This window comes from Canis lupus, chromosome 10, assembly GCF_003254725.2.
Source record: "Canis lupus dingo isolate Sandy chromosome 10, ASM325472v2, whole genome shotgun sequence".
Taxonomy (NCBI): Eukaryota; Metazoa; Chordata; class Mammalia; order Carnivora; family Canidae; genus Canis; species Canis lupus.
Window position 1 is genome coordinate 52,421,972 of NC_064252.1, and position 18,395 is coordinate 52,440,366.

General features: G+C 36.3%; 1 protein-coding gene across 28 annotated transcripts in view; it reads right to left on the reverse strand.

Annotated features, from left to right (window-relative positions):
- Positions 1-18,395, reverse strand: part of NRXN1 (neurexin 1) — a 1,115,712-nt gene that overhangs the window by 26,605 nt on the left and 1,070,712 nt on the right. The gene's annotated exons all lie outside the window — the stretch shown is intronic.

Consider the following 18,395-nt stretch of genomic DNA (forward strand, 5'->3'; position numbering starts at 1 on the left):
TTTACATCATATTTGGCTAACGCTGAAGTAACAAAGAATTCAATGTATAAGACAGAAAACATCTCATTACATTGGCTAAGGATTAAGCGGATTATAGTTGTTTAGATGATACTCAGGACCACAACACTGATGAAGTCCTTATTTAAAAACAGAATTATAATAATATGGATCCTATATTAAAGAAAAAAAGAAACATGGTATGACTTACTTTCATTACAGGAGTACTTAGTATAGTGAGGGAGTAAAGTATAAACAAATAAATGTTAGGAAAATGATGTCATTTTGAAAAATGATGATGAAGGGTAATACACTTTTGTGACGAAAACTTGGCTTAAAATTCTTTCAAGGTCAGGGTCTTTACTGAAAAATAATTTGTTCAGATGCTAACATTTCATGATGTAACTCTAGATAAACACAAGCATTTAAATAGCATTTTGACATGGTTTCATGTTATTTTGCTCTTAATTCCCCTGAGAGATAGTTGGGCGACTGGATTGGTTTATTTTGCTGCTGTTATTTTAAAAGAGGAAGTTCTAAGTTATCAGTTTTCCTGGAATCGTAACTGTTCATGTCAGTGATAACTACCAGCAATTGGTGTTATGGTCACGCAGGTATCTTTCATTAAAGTGAGCTTTAAAAGGCAAAACCCATCCTCCTTTTGGCACCAGCACATTTTGCAGGATAACATCCAAACTGACTTGATAATAGCAAGTTATTGGATTATGAGGTCTTGCAGGTCAATTGTTCCAATTCACTTCAGACAGATTATCAGCTTTTTAAAGAGCCAACTTCAAGTGGAAAGCTACTTCTTTCTCAACCACAGTAGATACTCTTTGAAGTTACCTTCAAGGTTACAAGAGAAATTTCCCATTTCCCTTGAGGAATTGTAACTATATTGATAAAATCAGTATAGGGTTGTTGTTCTGTACTTGACAGGGGGAGGAGGAGGATGGGAATAAATTCCTTTATCCTGTGCCTCTCATCCCAGCAGTGATGCTGCCCCCTTTCTCTTCCTTCACCTGAGACTGGACGGGCATTTGGCAATGTCTGGAGTCATTTTAGGTTCAGCTGGACTGGGGGCTGGTGGGGGGCTGTCTGCTACTATTCAGAATCTAATGAGCAGAGATGAGGGAAGCAAACATCCTAAAATGCACATGACAGCCTTTCCACAACAAAGGATGTTTTGAGCCACAATGTCGATAGTGTGGAAGTTGTGAAACTCTACTTTAAAAGTGTCAAACTGGTTCTGAGCCTCATTTTTCTCATCTGAGAAAATATAGCAAAAGAGGGCATAATAGTCCTCTTGTAAGGATTAGTCAGAAAAACTACCTAACATAGGACCACGTTGTAAACGCTTACAAAGGTTGTGATATTATCAACATTACTGTTACTATTTCAAGCAATGTAGCACCGATTTAATCTTTTTTGCACTATATTTATAGATAATATGATTTTAGATATTGAACCAGAAGTTGTACAGGAGAATTATTCTCAACTTTTCAGATCTCATATTAATACTTATATTAAAATACAATAGATACATTGGTACTTTGTTGAACTAAGCTTCCACCTTTTACTGCCTAGGTTTACATTCTGAATTAGAAATCAAACATCAAATATAAATAATGAAGGCTGCTTCTTAAAATAAACTCATGGGCAAAAAAAAATGTGTGTGACTCAGTGGATAGTGTTTCATGAAGACTAAATTATTTAGGGCACACAAGTTAAATTTTATTTTAAAAGTTGACCTATTGGGCAGCCCAGGTGGCTCAGTGGTTTAGTGCCACCTTCAGCCCAAGGCGTGATCCTGGAGACCCGGGATGGAGTCCCACGTCAGGCTCCCTGCATGGAGCCTGTTTCTTCCTTTGCCTGTGTCTCTGCCTTTCTCTCTATCTGTGCCTCTTGTGAATAAATAAATAAAATATTTTTACAAAAAGTTGACTATTTTCTACATTTCCACAGCACACAGAAAGTGTGAGAATGTTCTCAGTGTTATCTTTCGCGAAACACAGTACCTAAAATAACAAAAAAAGGTCATAAAATAAATAGTACCTTCTATAGCCCTCCTACAGTAGAAAAAAAATCACTGTACAAATATGACCCTACTGTAAAACCATATTTTAGTTTTTAATGTGCTTTTCCTGATATAATGAATATATGTTCTTGTTTTCCATATTTCTTCTCTCAGAAATGGAAAACCAGCAATAGTCTTCTGAATAAGAGATCTCAAATCAATAGATGCCTTGACAGAAATCATCACTCTACAAAAAATCAGGAAGTAGCTCAAGTGTAGGAAAAAAAAATCAAATTTCATTTCAGAGGCTGAATTAACTGAACAATCTTCTAGCCAAAGCTGTGTAATTTAAATTTAATTCACTGTGTTTGGAACTGCCTCTCTATGACACACTGTTGGGAGAGTGGTAGAAAGAAACTCAAATATGTCACATTAATCAATTCTATTCTTCAGTATACTTTCCCTGATGTTTATAACCTTTTTCAGAAAAGAGACAACCTGCTGAAAGAGACAGAATAGTAATCAAGCAAAAGCATTAGCTTTGCATAACTGTCCATTTAGATAAATGTCCCTAACTATGTATTTAACCTCTCACAGGTCAAAGTGCAATGCTGTTCTTCCCTAATTCAGAGGCCTGTACATTCACATGGCAAGCATCTTGTTCAAAATGTCTACTAAAAATACCTAGGTTTTCCTTCGCTTTAGGGTAAAAAAAAAAAAAATGATGTGGACAGAATTCAAGAAATAAAGGCACTGAAACTTAATTCATCATGCTCTATGGGAAAACACCAACATGTTATAGGATACAAAAATGTAATCAGGATGGGGGAGAAAGAATGTGTATAGCAAGAAATTAAACCAACTCATTTAACTTATTGGACAGCCAGAGTTATTAAGAGAGACACCATTTGGTGGGTGAGAAAGTAGAGAAACTGGTGTATTTTTGTTCCTTCTTACTTACTTACAGGCACCACCCCCCCAACTTTACTGTTGGAATTTGCATATTTACTTGCTATCACTTTTTAAAATACAGCACAAATGCATATCTGGGTGGCGAAAAGATATGATGAGAGGAGAGGTAAACTTAGTGTGTAAGGTTATATCTCTACTAAGAACAGTCTGATGAAAAACACCTACAAGAAAACTCTATCAGGACAGACCTGCTTTGTTGAGGAAAAGAACAAACTTCCACCATGCAAAAGGATGTCCACTATGAATTTGATATCCACAGAGAAATTCATAATTTACTTTAAAATTGTGATTGAAACTTTGTTTCTAAACAGCAAGAGTTTATCTGGCCATATATCCAAACACAATTTTGAAAAATATTCTCTCAAGCAACGGTGCTTCCTTGTATAGCAGGATTTAGCCTAATGTTTCACTACTCTGGTGGATATTTAAATTGAATTGATTGAGCCAATGATTAAGTTGAGAATGGAGCTAGCTAACATGAGACATGTTTTGCTAATTGATGGACATTTGTTCTTGCTGATACTTTTTTGTCTGTGTGAAGCTGTTCTGGAGGAGAAAGCACTCGTGTCTGGCTTTCAGGACTGAATCTGATCGTCTCTCCAGGAAAGATTTATTGCTAGGCATGTTTCCATGAAGAAAAAAAGTCAGGATTCAGAATTAGTGTTACAAATTGCCCAAGCCAAGGTCCAGTGCATTGCACTGATAAACCTATAAGACAAGAGGTTTCTAGGGATTGGGAGAAGTGACAATTTTCAGGAGGAAAACTGCAGGAAAAATAACGCAGTTGTAATACGTGTATACAATTTCTAAACCATGGGTCAATTTGGGCAAATCAAACCAATAAGGAAATAAATCAGATTGGTAATTTTAGTTTATTAACAACCCTATTAAAGGTGCAAAATGAGTTTAGACACTCCGCATAGATTCCATGGTAGTTTCCATGATCTCAATCAAGCTTTTGGTTCTTATTTGTGAATTATTTCTTGAGTAGTAGATGCCATATAAAGATGTCAATCCCATGGCTAGCTAATCTAATGAGAATAAAAGCAATGAACTGTGATCCAATGTGTGAAGCATGAATTTTTAGCTTCAGCATATGAATAACAAAAAAAGTGAGGATCAATTAGTTACCAACAAATATAATACACCTCATCTATGCATAGCATTTTCTGATGGGCACAAAATATGGTCACTACCTAGCAGGGTATAAATTGTGGTTACTACCTGCAAATAACTTATTGTGCCTACTCAATTCTAAAGCATAGGAACAAATCACTCACTGATACAAATAACAATCAATTCAATTCAAAGGGCTTGTTTTTCTTGAAGTGCAGCAGTGCTCCCATAACTATTACTTCATTAAGTATTCACCAACAACATGTTTATGCAGAATGCTAGTGGAGGTGCTATTATTCTGAGCATTATAGTTAAGTGCTTGCTCTAAAAAAATAGCCATTTGTACACTCATTTACCCAATTTGAATGTTTGAACATTGGCATTCATGAATATTTAGGGCAAAGCTTAAATATATCTGAAAACAGCCAGCTTTCACATTTCTTTAATGTTTTTTTTTTTTTTTTTCCCAGTTGATGCCTTAGGTTATTACAAAAAGTGACCATAAATCAGCTGTCTGCTTGGGGAAAAGACAGACTTGAAAGCCATTCAATTTTCTTCAAAAATTTTTTGACTATTTAAAATGTATGCAATGGCTCCAGAACAGTAAAAGTGGGTTGGATAGAAAAACTCCATCATGGAAAAGAGATCACATCTTACTATTTTAATATGCATTTTTATATGCATTTGATATTGGTCATCCTAACAGGCAAAACTCAAAGGGGAAGTTAGGAATGAGGAAATAATGTCACAAAAAGTAAATATAAATAAAGGAAATATGGAAGAAGGAAAAGAACTACATTTCTGCTTAGTCAAAAAAAGAACATCATATTTTAGTAGTTATGCAAAGTAGCAAAGCTGCAAAAAAGAAACCTGGTGTCAGAAAACCTGAAATTAAATTTATGTTTTAAAAAAGGTGGTATATCTCTCGTACAACTTCTTTAAGCCACTGATGACCTTTATGCTCATATTGCATTTCCATTTTTAGCCAAAGCAATGTCAGAGAACTGGCCAAAAGATAAAACTAAAGCACAGTGTAAATTTTCAGATAGGTATTGTAATAATCTGTTCTTTTGGATTCTTGTTAATTAGAATTTGGGGATATAAGACCTGTGAAGACTGCTGGTAGTGAAGCAGAGGTTCTAAAGGGGAAACTGGAATACGCATGTGATCTGTTCCCTCTCTACTTGATGTGCTTTGGGACAAAGCACTTTCTGAAATATGTTTGGCCATTTCCAAATTAAATGAATACTGACAGATGTTTACAATGCAAATCTAGGCTTTTAGCTGAGTCAATATGAATCTCTACTCCAACTATTATGACTGAATGAACTAATTTAGTCACACAGGTTGAACTGAAAATCCTTACTGATAATAATGCCAAAACAGATTTTTTTATCATTGTAAAATGCCACTGATGGAGAGTTCCAACTAACATGTCTCCAAAATTCAAGCTTTCATTGTTGGGCATTTAACATGTTAGAGGTAGAACCATGGTTGAGTCAAGCAGTCATACATCTCTTGCAACTGGGCCAGACCTTAGTGATCGTTAGTCTAAACTCTTCATTTTACGTATCAGGAAACAGAAGCTCTAAAATTGTTTTTGTCTGAACACAATTACAGTGCCAACTGACGGCAAAAGTATGAGACTAAACTGACCTCAATAGATTGTAATTGTCTCTTATCCTAGCCCAGAGGACTTGTATCTATCCATTCACCATCCATCCATCCAAAACCATTTTGCTCTTTCAAGGATATGATATGCTCTATAAAGATACATGATGAACTACACGTAAGATATATTAAAAGGTGGCAAAGGAGATTATTGGATTTTAGACCAATAGCCACTAAAATTGTCATAAAGAAAACACACACAGCTAATAAAGGCACCACTTGATATGACAGCTCATTAAATAGAGAACAACATGAATGCTAGTATTCAATTTTTTAAATCTTGTTATAAAAATCCAAATACTGATGTAATAGTAGTTACTCTGAAGTGGTGCAAACCCTGAGTTGTTTATTTACTTGTTGTAAACTTTTCTTAACTTATGTGTTTAAAGACTTTTTAACATCACATCTCTTGTTTTTACACAAAATGCATAACTAAATTTTGGGGGACAGAAAGAAATATAAATTGTTTAATATTTTTCTACCTCTTCTTTCTTCTTGACTTAGAACATTGCAGGCCATTTTGGCTACAAGATTAACTCAATAAGGGGTACCTGGGGGTTCAGTTGGTTAAATTGGACACTTAATTTTGGCTCAGATCTCAATCTCATGACCTGAGAGATTGAGCCTTATGTTGGGCTCCATACTCAGCTCAGAGTCTGCTTGAGATTCTCTCCTCTCCCCTGCTTTCCCTGCACTCTCTCTCAAAACAACACCAACAACAAAAACCTCAATGGATTCTCTTTGTCCCTTTTCTCATTAATCCACCAATGAAAACCCTTTCAACTTCCAAGTTCTCCCTTATTAACTACTATTTTCACAACATAAGTGCTAATGAGATCCTTATTTTTGTCTCTCTCATGCAACCGCCATTTGGGTTCTGTCAAACTATCTCTTATTATATCCTGGAAATAAATAAATGGAAGTGGTCATTTATTAATAATACTGGCTACAATCTAGAAATGCATTCATTGATAAGGGCAGTCTAATTTACATGATGATCCTGGAATTAGAAATTCAAAATCAAAGATATAGAAAGAACCAAAGGAAGCTAGCTATCCAAAACAATTCTTTCCTACTGGGTAGTACCAAAACAAATGTCTTTTTGATAGGGCTTTAACCTGGGAACATATGAGAACTTCTATTCCACAAGGTGCTTGGAGTATGGAACAGCAAGAAATAGGGATGTGGTTGGAAATGAGGATGACTTAGTTAACAGAAAATTAATTTTCTGATTTTTTTTTTGTCCTATGAATTGAATATATGTAAGGTTCTAAATTGGGTGCTCCCAAATAGGCCAATGTAATATATGTATTATATATGTAATATATATAATATATAATATATAATGTTATGCATGTAAGTATATACTATACATATTAATATATATACTATATATGTATATCTAATCATTTGAATATGTGAATCATAATAACTTCTCTATCTCACTGGAATGTTGTGGGGATCAAATTTGATAGGAAATACGAGAATTCCCATGATGCAGTGCTTATATGTTATTATTACAATTAATAAGGAATTATTTTTGTCCCTTATATGACACTATGAAGAATAGTTCTGGGGAGAGCTTAAAGAGAGCAGCTGACTATCTACTTAACTGCATAACTTTCACTTTCATGTCCTGAAATCCTTTTGTCTCCTCAATTGAATAGGATCTGTTTCATCCCAATAGTCTCTCACATAAATGCTACTATTCTTGGGCTGATCCCCTTTATACTAGGATAGGATTCATTTCGGCATTGCTTATTTAGGGTAAAGTATAAGACAGGTAGTACCAATCCCCAGCTGACACTGTCATTCCTCCTCTCCAGGCTTGATCTCCTGGAGAGTCACCACACAGATGCAGGGACACTGGAGTCCTTTTGAGTTCTCCTTACTCACTATCCTGGGACCTAAAAGATGGGGACTAGATTTTCTTTATCTCTATATCCACTGTTACTTCTAATGTACGCCCTATTTCATCTAGAGCATTTAAATGAGCAGATAAGTAGGAAGAACAGATCACTTAGCAAACACTGTTAATAAAAGGAGAGAGAGAAAGAGAAGGGAACAGGGGAGAAGAGGAGATGTCCTTTAGGTGTGATCCCAGCCACACAATGCTCCCTAGTATAGCGATTGTATTTGTAGTTATAACATGACACTGCTTATGCTTGTATCTTCTGTATAGATTAATAAAACACTAATAAACTAACAACTAATAATATACTGATTAAATATACTAATTAACTATTAACTAATGATATACTAATTAAATATTTTCTTAGTATATCAAAATATTGCAGGTATTTGCCCTTCCAAATTATGCAGAAGTCTAAAAGTCTGGGAACCACTTATGTGTATATTTTAATTTATTTTGTGTACCTCAGTGGGACACAGTTTATGTCCACAGTTAGCACCCCCAGAATATCTGTCACAAGAGTCCAATAGAGTTAATTTAAAATGTCATCACCATTGCTTGTGGTGAATTGTTTTATATTGTAAATATATATTAACAATGTCATATACCTTAAATGCATACGATTTTTATTTGCCATTTATACTTCAATAAAGATGGAAAAAAAGTCATTACACTCTAAATCTGATTTATCTTCTTTAAATGTCTGCAACATAAAGACTTTTATGAAAATAAGTACAATTATGAAAATTAAATTAATAAAGTTGAAAGTACATGATTCATTTTTATTTTAAAAATATAAGAAATATTACACATGATACTTAAATTGGTAGAATCATGTCCAATAGCCTTAATTCCTGACGGCCATCTTCTCTAAGCTCACTACACTGAGGTATATGTTTGTCACAATTGCTCATTTATAACAGTTCATTAGGTCTCAAAATAAGAATGAGCAAGTATAGATTATTTTCCAGGAATATGACTGCTAAGAGTGGGAGATGAGAATTGTGGCAAAATCACACTTTTTCAAAGACTTTATCTGCCTCTAACATCTCTAGAAGTAACAATGAAACTTTATAACTGGTTTCCACATTATACCTCCTGGCTGGAAATTTATGGTAGAGAAATAGCAAGAAGTGATATTATCTTTAACTGAAAGGAGAGAATTACTGGAAGTTAGAAAGAAGGAAAAGCTAAAAATGTCTTGCAATAAGTTGGTCTGCCTGTTTTTATGAAGCAGTCCTGCCCCTTGAGAAAGTAGTAAGATACAGACTGCTTTATAGAAAAAAGGGAGAAAAAATAGTTAACTATCATTCTAGGTGCTCCTTGCCTCAAGTCTGCACCTCTCCCCTGAACTCTACTGCAATAGTCTTTCTTTGTAAATATTTTTGTTTGACTGTAAAGAAACTATACCTCTACAATGTTACAATATCTAACTATAAGATGAAAGTCTTATTTTCTTCCTGAAATAAATTACATAAAGGTAAGGGTTGGGTGAGACCAGCCTTCAAATTCAGACCAAGAAATATGTGTGGGACAGTACACAAACTGAGATCTTTTGACTGATTCTTCCATGAGTTCTACTCATTCATTAAATTCATTCATCCACTTACAATCATTCATTGAATACCTTTGATTAATAAGGAGTTATGCAGAGAAGGAATATAACAGAGTTAGACATCCCTATCTTGAATTGCATGGAGAACTTCAGATGTACAACAAATGGAGGCTGTCTATGAACAGAAAGTTGCTCTTTGACCACTGAGCATTGAAGGAGTATAGGTGTGAGAGCTAAGCAGATAGGGCTGAAGTCCCAGCTGCCGCTTATTAGCTGAGTGAATTTGGGAAAGTTCCTTAACTTCTCTAGATTTCTTCCTAAGTACAATGAAGTGATTTACACTTATTTTGCAAGACTATGAAGAGTATTAAGTTCTCTAGGGCTAGGGATGCCTGGGTGGCTCAGTTGGCTGTCTAGCTCTTGGTTTTGGCTCAGGTCATGATCCCAGGGTTGTGGGATTGAGCTCCACATGGAGCCTGCTCCATGCACGGAGAGAGAAATTCTCTCTCTCCCTCTCCATCTTCCCCTCACCCCACTGCATACTCTCAAAAGGAAGGAAGGAAGGAGGGAAGGAGGGAAGGAAGGGAGGGAGAGAAGGGAGGGGAGGGGAGGGAAGGAAGAAAGAAAAGAAAAGAAAGAAAAGAAAGAAAAGAAAAAGAAAGATGAAAGAAAGAAAGAAAAGAAAGAAAGAAAGAAAGAGAAAAAAGAAAGAAAAAGAAAGAAAAAAAGAAAGAAAGAAAGAAAGAAAGAAAGAAAGAAAGAAAGAAAGAAAGAAAGAAAGAAAGAAAGAAAGAAAAAGAAAACCTTTTAAAAAATTCTCTAGGGATAGACAGGCCCTGTCTAGCACAGTAGCTGGCACTTAGAAAATGTTCTGACGCTATTATGGAGTCACAGCTGTCTCTGTACACACTCTCATTTTGCTCTCCCTGCAACACTGGAGGGAGGGTTGTGTGTAGCACTGGACTCCTGAGATCTTTAGACACAGATATTCTCTTCACAAAGGACGTGCAATTTCTGACTTAAATCCACACTTCCATGTTTAAACATTCTGTAAACAGAGCAAATTATATATTTGATATGAGAGCACTTTTTAAGACATCTAAAAAAACATCACATCATCAATACTTGGAAAAGCCAGGGAGTTCTTTTCTCCCCAGCTGTGTGATATAACCAAAAATCGTCAAATTGAAGAGTTGAGAAACTCCTTAAGGTGTCTCTTCCAGTTGCCTTATGGTAAAGAGTGGAAAAGTGTAATGTGGCCCGGTCAGGTGTGCAGGATCAAATCGCTGCCTGGCTTGGCCTTGGGCTCAGAACAAGATCCTGCCTCCTGGCTCTTCATCCAGTTGGCATTCCCCTCCCTCCATTGCTCCCAGTTTCATGTTTGGAAAGTACAAATAGCAGCCTTTTTAATTTGCTACTTTTTCCAAGTTTCTCAAACATATTTGCCTTTTTCAATTGTGCTCTAAGTTTTACTGAAAATTTTTGGCAAGTCCTTTGAGAAATACCAGGGAACAGCATCCACTGACATTGCCCTGAGCTGCCCGACCGAGGAGTACTCAGCAGCCCCTACAAAGGCCATGAAGAGCTGCCTGGAAAAAAAAAAAAAAAAAAAAAAGCATGCTCGTTGTGAGAATTCTACTCATTGTCTTCTGCTGAGGCCTAGGAAGGAGCTTCATTAGGGAGCCTGCCTTTGCGAGCACATTTCTTTAGGTGAAATCTTGACTGAACTTTTCGCACCAGTATCTGAGAGTTCTATTTGGTTATGCCATTGTCTAATGACCTCTTCCTCTTCAACTACTATGCACACCTTACTATTATTATTTTGGCCATTAAAAACATTGTGATAAGTAAAGCTCATGTGTAAAACCCTTAGATGGCTAAGTGACCAACCATGTCCTCTCCCAGACAGCTCTTCTCTCTCTAGCCTTGCATTTATAGTTAGTTCCACTAAGTTCCTATTCCTTTCCTCCAAGTTGCTAGCATACTTCTCCCCATTGGATGTACCTTTTTCCTTTGCCTGCAACCCCTTCCCCCTGTTCCCTTCATTCTCATTACCAGGATGCCTGCTGATTAAGAACGGTAAGTAAGCTTTCTATTCACGCATGCACGAAATGTCATTTGCCATCATGAGAACTTTTGAAATCACAGAAATGTCCCCTTTTAACCAGAAGGTTCAGAAGACAAGCTTTTCCTGATGGTTTCATATCACTGTAAGGAACATCTGCACCTGTAACAAAGCGGTGATCTCACAACGCTTGAGCGTGTATGGCCGTGCCCTACACCATGGGCCCTCGCACTCTTCTTTCATTTCTTAATCAATGCCTACTCTTACTAGCTTTTCTCTTTTGTCTATCAATGTCAGCCTTTACAGACACCCTTTTCCCTTTTCAAACTCACTCCTTTGATCTGCTTTGAGCTGGAAATCCAGATAACCAAGGTTCTCTAACTATTTTGAGAAATAATAAATGGGCTAAACGAAAAAGAGGGCTAGAGAAGCTCTCTAATAGGAAAGCTTAGGTGCTTTAGAGCACTCAGTCAAGGCCCATGGCTGAACACCCACAGACATGTTAGTTTCCACAAAAAAAAACAATGTTCCTTCTGCAGGTAGTGCATTTATTTCTAAGTCACTGCCCAGTAACATTTTTTACTATGATGATTCTCAAATAGGCTTTTTTATTTCATAAAGTCCAAGGAAACTTATTGGAACTAGACTCTACATACCTCAATCTATTTTCCAAGATCTAATCAAATAGAAGCCAAGCCTTGTTTAGTGTTTCACTGAGTCTGCTGGGAGAGAGATGAGCCATATAATAAGGAAGATGGCTGCCTTATTGTCTTTGACCACCAAGCTACCTGAAAGACTGGAGGGTATTTTTGATTGTACTTACAGGTGGAACTGATGCTGCCATGCAAGGGTTTAGTTATATTTATGATTCATTCTGTATTCTGAATACAGAGAGAGATATTGTCTGTGGAAGCCCCTTTACTGGTTTCCAAGAAAAAGCTTTTCACTTGACAAATTGAGGAGTATTGGTACTTATTATGGGATCTTGTAACACTGCTCCTAGTGATTTGGTGCAGTGAGCACTGGAGCCAGAGTTTAAATCTGGAGTTATGAGAACCTGGATGATCCATTTAACCTCTCATTTGTAAAATGGGAAGGATGCATTATGAGTCTCTGCAATGTAGTTGTAAGAATTAAGAAAATCATGATCAATTAAGTGCTTAACACCATTCTTGGTGCGTAAATAAATAAATCTTAGCTCTTCTTGCCCTCATTACTATTATACAAGACAGGCTCATGTTACCTAGCATGCCAGGAGGCAGCATGTTATTCAGTAAAGTGGGCAAAACCCCAATATCCTAAAAAACACAATAGGTAGACTATCTACATTTACCCTTGCCTAGAGTATTGCGAAGTAGGAGGAGAAAAAAGGCCAAATATTGCATGAAGAATGCAAATGTACTTTTCCCTTGAATGTTCTATTTTGCTTTTCAACTTTCAAACTCCACTTTATTTCAAAACATACTCCCAACCATTCCAAAGCATTTTCAAGTTGGAAAGGCTTCTTTTTTGTTTCACAATAAGCTAACTGCAGGTGCAAACTCGAGGGAGACAGACCTTGGAAATTTTAAGTATGTTGCCATGGCAATGGTTTGCAAGAATGTGTATGAGTTTCATCTTAGCTCTCAAGCATTCAACTGAGTTCATATGTGGAGGTTCAAATTGCGAGGCACACAATGTTTGCCATTCATTGTGTCTTGAAAGGCTTGGAAATAACTGTCTCTGTTGCTTATAGCAACTAGAAACCACAAAATACTATCTATCTATCTATGCAAATATAGAGATCTAGTCATTCATTATCTGCTCTTAGCTGGCCATCTTCACTATTTTGGCTGCTCTAAGGGAGGCTGCATATATAAATTCAACAATAATCACTCTCCCCATTATTGTAAACAAAGTTGCACTCTCAATATGGATTAACTATAGAAATTTTCTACTGAATTTTCATAATAATTTTCTCATTCAAAATGAACATATCCCTAAAGAAGCATGATAATTATTTAGGGATGCTCAATTAAAGCAAACTATCAGTCTAATGAATTGTGGAGGATCTTTTTAAAAAAGTCCCATCCTGGTATCCGGGGGTGGCGCAGCGGTTTAGCGCCTGCCTTTGGCCCAGGGCGTGATCCTGGAGACCCGGGATCGAGTCCCACATCGGGCTCCCGGTGCATGGAGCCTGCTTCTCCCTCTGCCTGTGTCTCTGCCTCTCTCTCTCTATGTGACTATCATAAATAAATAAATTTTTTTTTTAAAAAAAGGTCCCATCCTATAATGCAGGAAAGAAGATGAAATCTCTAATTCTAGTCATTAAACTAAATGCCCCTCCCACCCCTGAAAATGCAATATCACCAGTACCTTCACCACCACCACCGTCACCATCACCAAGAAGATATACAAAAAAAAGGAATTTTATCTTATTTGAACCGTCACTACCTCAATTGTTCTTAAATGGTTTGGTTGATGCTTCTAAATCCTAAATCCTCCACAATGGTTTCATGATTCATGGGCAATAAAAGCAGTGTTTCTTGACAAAAGCATTTTTCCCTGTAAATGGAATCCATAGAACGCTAAAAATGGAAAGTTTTAAAGCTATCTATTTGGTATAAGAAATAATTCTTAACACATTCTCTTCAAGTTATAAGTCTCTTTCCATCTAGAATTATACTCTGCAAATAAAGTCAATATTTAAAAAAAAAATCATTCACTAGCAAAAAAAAAAAAGCTGGATTTAAAATTACATATTCTTTAGTGTTTCTAGCAAAAGCTTTTGCTGCAAATGATCCATCATGATACAAAGTGCCCTGCGTAAAATGAGGCCACAAGGGACCCCACTATCTCCTGCATTTGGTTACTGACAAAACCTTCACAAAAGTGTTATTAGCTACCAAAGCCAGGCAGTTATTTGAAATTCACTTTGCTGCTTTAACTTTGACCCATCTTCCAAAACACCACACACACACACACACACACACACACACACACACACACACACACACACTCTAACTCTCCATACTCCTTGATTTAATGGCTTGTTGATTTACTTTAAAACTGCAGTGGTCCTCTCCTCCTCTCTCCCATTCTAAAAAAGCCTACAGGAATGCTGGAATTAAACAAATGAGAACACAATAATTAGCTATGCAAACTGTCAAGTGGATCTAAAAAGAAAAACAACCCGGAAAGCACAACAATCAGCAGTTTCAAGCTCTAACAAGAATCTACATTGAGTTCCCATTTATTTTAAACAAAAATAGATTAGGTCTTTTGAAAAATGTTCACTGCAATTTCCATGGAAATAGGGCAAATCAGCTAATGGGTCTTTTACATCTCTAATTTCTATGATGCTGATATAGTAAAGTCTTTGATCCTACAATCTTTCCAAGTAATTTCTGTTCTTCTATAACCAGATTCATTTCCAAAGTGAGTAGTATTGAAAATTGTTCCAAAGTGGATATGGCACAGGTAAGTGGGTCAAATCACATGCTGTGACCCTCCTAGTTTGCAACCCCCAAAACCTCACCTCAATAGTTTTATAAATGATAGTTATATTAGTAAAAGTGTTAAGGGTGAAATGGAAAGGGAAATGGATTTCTAAACTATCTGGTATGTTTGTGTGTGAATGGGAGAGAAGAGGCATTCAATTCTGTTGATGGAAAGTCCTAATTATATAATGTGTAGCTAAATCTCTGAGATTCTTTACAGATGGCAACTAAGCTAGGTAAGATAACTAAGACAAATAAGAAGGTAGGGTAACTTACCTTCTCCCCTTTAGTCACCATGCTGAATCCCTATGAAGCAACATGGATTACCTGTATCAGATACATGCTTCTTATGAAATACCAGCATTGCTCACACAGACAGTTAATGCTCCTTCGCCTGTTATAAATCCAGTATTATAGGATGAGAATATCTGAGTTTTTTAAGATCCAGAATTGTGATGAAATGGGTCAGTTCAACTAACTTAAAGCTTTTGTTTGCTTCAATTTTCTTATCTTTAAAATTGTAGAACAACAAGTGCCTCGTTTATAAATTGAGAATGAAAGGTGGGATATCTGAAAGTAGTCTGGGAGAGGACACAGCATTCTGAGCCAACTAGAAATTCAAAAATTACTTAAGCCCTTGACCTGAGGGAAATCACTCTTCATTCAATGTAAGTAGTTTAGAGTGAATGACCCCGTAGGTCCCTTTAAAATGTAATAATCAAGGGTAACACAAGAAGTCTTGTGGTAATGGTACTGCTAAGTTTGATTGTGGTGGTGGTTACAAGAAGCTCTACAGGTGATGAAGTTGCACAGAGCCACATACACACATACACAAGCACATGTGTAATTAGTGAAATCTGAAAAAGCTCTGTGATTTATAGCACTATTAATATTCTGGTTTTGATATTGGACTATAGTTGTGTAAGATGTTAACTGGGGGAGAAGTTGGGTAGAGGGTGTAGGGAATCTCCCTGTATTTTCTTTGTAACTATCTGTGAATCCATAATCATTTCAAAATTACAAGTCTTAAGAGTATATAAGTATATGCATACATACATAAATAATAAAAAATAACAATAAATCTTCAATTTCATGAAATGCCTTGGAGCCACAGATGAAACAAAAATATACAGGACTTCATGGTTTATCAAGGAAGTCAAATTTATTGGTTCCAAACAATGTACTTTCCAGCTAAATGTGACAGTTTTTATCTAAAACAATTCGTGGTTTTAAGGTACTTAGAATATTGACTATTTCACCATGATTTGAAGTAAAAAAAATTGTCACATGATGGGTTATTACTAGTAATACCATTTTTGCCTATCCTTTTACCATTTATCTTTGAATATTGAATCCTAAGGATTAAGATACCAAATAACTAATAATTTCAACCACAACAAATACTGTACCTTTGATTTAAAAAAAAAAATTAAACCAAAATATAAAAAACTAAACAAAACCGGCACAATTGAAAAGGAAGTATCAGGGCTTTACTAAAAACTAAATTCTAATACTTATATCCTGAGGACTCTAGTTTCTGCCCATTTAACTACTGTTACAATGAGTAATCTTACTTTCCATTCCTTAAATCTACAGAATCCTAGTCATCTAAGAATTAGATATATCTCCTTCCTTTTATTTATTTATTTTTAATATGGGACTTGAACTTACAACCCTGAGATAAAGACCTGAGCTGAGATCAAGAGTCAGATGCTTAACCAACTAAGCCACCCAGGTGCCCCTCAATATATTTCCTTTCAGTGTCAGAGAATCCACTTGGTTCTCCTGACTTCCATGAGGTTTAAAAAGAATGGCTAGTGACTTAGCAATTTCATACTCATATATATTCAAATCTGATTTTTAAGTGACACAAATGGGGTGGAAGAAAGAAATAGATGCTAGGAGCATCCCTCTGCTAGAGATAAATTAAAAGAAGAGAGACAAAACAAACAGGAAATTAAAAAAAAAAAAAGAATAAGCCTAAGAAGGAGAAAAGGAGAGAAAAAGTTTCTTCCACCTATGTTTGGAAAGTGGCAATGTGTTTCAGCTCATTTTACAAGTGACATCAATGACGGAGGTCTTTCAGACTTAGGAAAGTAGGATTAATGTCTCACTCAGTGAGATGTGAAATAGGTGTTGGTTTCAAAATTTTAGAAAGGTAGGCTTAAGAGGAAAAAAGCATGAGAATATACACAAGTGAAAATAAGACAATCTATCACACCAGCTCTGCTCCAGGACTAACCAACTAAACTCAGTCTTTATGCTTTAGCTCTCTGTGGCAGCAAACACCCCGCTCTTCTTAAATACCAAACCTTAAGACACAGAACAGAAATTTGGCCGGTACAGGATTTTCCTGTCCTTGAATATTTTTCACCAACTAATACAAGATAAAACAAATAGAGGCAGTTTCTCAATGACTTTAACTAAAATGAGCCAAGAATGATGAGTTATCACATGAAATCCTGTCAGAACACATGCATACTTACCCCCAAAATTAATTCTATTGGTTACAGTATATTTAAAGTGGTAAGAGGAATTACTCCCAATAAAAGAATAAAATAGATAATAAGTGATTATCCAAGAAAGACACTAAGTGGGGGAAGTTGATCACATGTTCCAGAGCTGCCGTAACAGAATCCAGGCCTATACTTCAGGTGGCCATAATGAAAGGAGCCTACTGAGAAGTGTGGGTTACCACACACCTTGTAAAACCTTCCCCCCTTCCTTTACTTTCCCTGGTGCTTCAGGGCTTCTTAAGCTTTGCAGGGTCTAGAGTATGCTTTTTAGTTGAAGTGTTTAGGGGCACCTGGATGGCTCAGTGGCTTAAAGTGTCCACCTTTGGCTTGGGTCATGATCTTGGGGTCCTTGGGATGGAGTCCTGCAGCAGGCTCCCAGATCAGTGGGGAGTTTGATTCTCTCTCCCTCTGCTAGTGTTCTCTCTCTCTCTCTCTCTCTCTCTCATTCTCAAAAATAAAATCCTATTCATTCATGAGAGACACACAGAGAGAGGCAGAGATACAGGCAGAGGGAGAAGCAGACTCCCTGCGGGGTGCCAAATGCAGGACTTGATCCCAGGACTCTGGGATGATGCCTTGAGGCAAAGGAAGATGCTCAACTGCTCAGCCACCCAGGTGTGCCTTCATAAGTAGAATCTTAAAAAAAAAATAAATAAATAACACTGAAGTATTTCAAGCTGTGTCTGGAAGTCAAATCTATCATATCATGATTTTAAAAGTTAAACCTCTACTGTATATATCAAGTGGTACTCCGAAATGTTGGTTTCCCAGAACATCCACAAATTCTGTCTATGTTTAGATGCTGATAGCAAATAGAAAAGAAAAAATTAAAAATGCAATCACTGCACCTTCCATATATTAGGAAGTCTTGAAATTATAAACGTCTAAATTCTAATTTCATTTGCCTGTGTCTAAAAATATTTCCCTGCTAATCACTTCAAATTACTATAGACATTTTGCAAGCTCTCTTAGATTTTATATAAAAATTGTGAACATCCATAAAAATAATGTGTCGTGCACATCTAACCTTTTGTTCCCAATATAGGCCCACTTTCTTTTTTATGTTTATAGAGAAATGCTTACAAAGTCTTGTTC